General features: G+C 34.5%; 1 non-coding gene across 1 annotated transcript; it reads right to left on the reverse strand.

Annotated features, from left to right (window-relative positions):
- Positions 1-2,912: 2,912 nt before the first annotated feature.
- On the reverse strand, positions 2,913-3,018 carry LOC121983453. Its single transcript, XR_006112505.1, has one exon. It is a non-coding gene; the product is annotated as a small nucleolar RNA R71 (small nucleolar RNA).
- Positions 3,019-3,245: the final 227 nt, after the last annotated feature.

Below are 3,245 nucleotides of genomic sequence, written 5' to 3' on the forward strand. Positions count from 1 at the left end.
GCCCAAACTATGCATGTATTTATGATGTGTTGTGTGCCCAAATTATGCATGCTATTATGATGAGCTGTGTGCCCAAATTTTGTATGATATGATACGTTAAGAAATATGATGTGCATGAAATAATAAGAACCATGATATGTATGACATGCTACTTTACTTTATATGGCTTGTACCAAGGGTGGACTCCATAAGCACCGCGGGGTCGATGGACTAAGAAATGGGCCTCGTTAGGGATGGGCTCCTAAGTGCCCCTAGGTCGATGGACTAAGAAACGGGCCTAGTATGTATGCCTTGTAGGGTTCGAGACTTGCTACCTTGGACCTACATAGGACGCGCGCATTTATGTATGTGGTACAAGCCGGGGCCCTAATCATGTTGAGATTATGTTTAAGTATGTATATAATAAGTTTTCAAAAGACATGTTGCATATATTTTCATGATACATGTTTTTGAAAGTCATCTCGCATAATACTTATGACTATGTTATGATATGCCAGGATGCACTTTATGATTATGTTATGATATGCCATGATACTTATGATTATGTTATGTTATGCTAGGATGCACTTTATGACACTTTATGATTATATTATGATATGCCATGATACTTATGATTATGTTATGTTATGCTAGGATGCACTTTATGATATGCCATGATATCTTACGATTATGTTACGATATGATGCTTCTATACATGATATGATGAATTGTCTTTATGCTTTATGTCTTATGAATATGCTATGCTTTACGATTTATGTGAGTAGGAAGGATCTTACTGAGCCTTGTGGGCTCATAGCTTACTTTCCTTGTACCACAGATAAAGACAAGGAATGGATGTACTAAGGGAGCAGCAGGAGGGGTAAGAAGGATGTGTGTAGTAGTGGCTCGGCTAAAAGAGAAAGTCCTGCTTTTATCTAATAAGAATTATGCTTATGTCATTCTTTCATGACTCCATGACATTTCATCATGCTTATTAGTATTATGGCTTAAATTTATGTTAAGCATGCTATGTGACTTTATATGATAGGTAGTTAGTGATGATGATTTGAAAAGTAAAAGAAAAGTTTTAAAAAGAAAAAAAAATATACTATAAACAAGACTTCCGTTGTTTTAAGTAGAAAAGATTATTAACAAGTAAATAAGTAAGATAAGATAAGAAGAAAAGGATAAGTAACCCCTGTCAGCTTGAGCAGGAAGGGGCGGGGCGTTACATCTCTCCTTTCTTGGATTTGAGGGATTATAAATGCTTGTAATCTCTGTTTCTTTCGGATTCTTTCTTCGATTTATGGAGTAGATATCATGTTCTAGGATGGAGGGAGTATTTGTAAGGAATTCTTGATGTGAAACTCTTGTGGATATGCTAATTTCCCATTTCTTTGATTTTGCCCTGTTTTGCATCTATTTGATCTTGTGTGGAATGTTGGGATTGTGCCTAATTACCATGCTCGATTAAATGTTTGGATATCTTGTGGATCTTGTAGAGGTAATTCTTCATTCGATTTTTTTAGGGACCTTCGTGAAAAGAACATGCCGGTGTAAGGACGTTTGAGGGATTATCTTGAAGGGGAAATTAGGTATTCCAAGAGGGTAGGATAGATTTATGCATTAATCTTTATATCTTGATAGGTTGATGAGTGATGGATTCTTATGTTGTTTTTCCGAGGGATGGTCGTGACAGGCAAGCCCGTGTAAGGACAACATAGATTCATTCTAATTGACCAATCTAGGTATGGATTTCAGTCCTAGGTCAGTTCTCTATTGCAAGAGAGAACCGACAACCTTCTACAAATGATGGACAATTTAGAAAAAGGATTTGGTAGATCATTTACATTTAGAAACCTTACAAAGAAACCAAAACTCTTAGAATATCCCTTATCATTGCCTTTATTCTTGTTGCCTATTCTTTCTTTCTTTTATTTACTTTTCATAGTTACACCTAGACTTTGTTAATCCATTGCTTTGTTGTCTAGCTAATTCGTTTTGAGATATTCTTAGTGCTTATTACATTCCCTGTGGATACGATAATATTTTATATTACTTGCGATATTTCCGTACACTTGCGAAGAGACAACAAGTTTTTGGCGCCATTGCCGGGAACTGCGCTATAACATTAGGAATTATCAATTTAATTAGACTAGACGTAACTTATCTTTTCATTTGCATAGTTGTAACTAATTGTTAGAATTCTGTTTTTATAAGATTTTCATTCCTCGTATAACATTCTTGTCAATTTATTTTGTTGTAACTCTAATTCTGCATTTTGATTCTAACATTCTTGTCTAACTTTTCTCTATTTTCTTTTGATTTAGTTTCTTTCTTCTTTTCTTTTGTAAACATATCTTGCAATCTTGTTCTTGCCATATGAATTATTCTAGATATTTTTCTTGTTCCTTTTGCCTTTTCTTTCTTCTTTCATTATGCACTTTCTTTCTTGCAATTTAAATCCTACATTTTCTTTCTTACTTTTCATATTGCAGTTTATTTCTTGTCTTTGATTCTTCATTTTATAATTTTTTCTTGAATATCCATGAGCACTAACATGTCAAGCAGGCCCATGAGAAATTTTTCTATACCCTTTTCTGTAAGATTTTTATCTCCCATTGTGCAACCTCAAATTGAAGCAAAAAGTTTCCAACTAGACCCAGAGTTAATTTTTATGATACAAGGTCACAAATTTGGAGGAGAAGTATCAGAAAGTCCTTATCTGCATCTTGAAACATTTTTAGAGATTTGTGATATGGTGAAATATGAAGGAGTGTCAGCAGATGCAGTTCGATTGATGGCATTTCCTTTCAGTATCAAGGATAAAGCAAGAACTTGGTTATATTCTCTCCATCCCCAAAGTATCACAAGTTGGGAGCAATTAGAGAAGCAATTTCTGAATCATTTTTTCCCTCCAAGCAGAACAGTGTATATGAGGAATTGGATAACAAATTTTGCTCAAGCATATGGAGAATCATTATTTGAAGCATGGGATAGATTTAAGAGTCTTCAAAGATAATGTCCTCATCATGGTTTTGAAAAATGGTTGATTTTGCACATATTCTACGGGGAAATTTCTTTCTCAGACAAGAGTTTATTAGATTCATCAGCTGGAGGTTCTTTTATGGACAAAAGTGAAGATGAATCATATATGTTAATTGATCAAGTGACATTGAACCTCCATGAATGATCAAACATAAGTTGGATGAATTCTCCCTCAAACATTCAAGAAGTGCAAGCTATAAATGCCATAGAGCCTGTCA

This window comes from Zingiber officinale, chromosome 5A, assembly GCF_018446385.1.
Source record: "Zingiber officinale cultivar Zhangliang chromosome 5A, Zo_v1.1, whole genome shotgun sequence".
Lineage (NCBI taxonomy): Eukaryota > Viridiplantae > Streptophyta > Magnoliopsida > Zingiberales > Zingiberaceae > Zingiber > Zingiber officinale.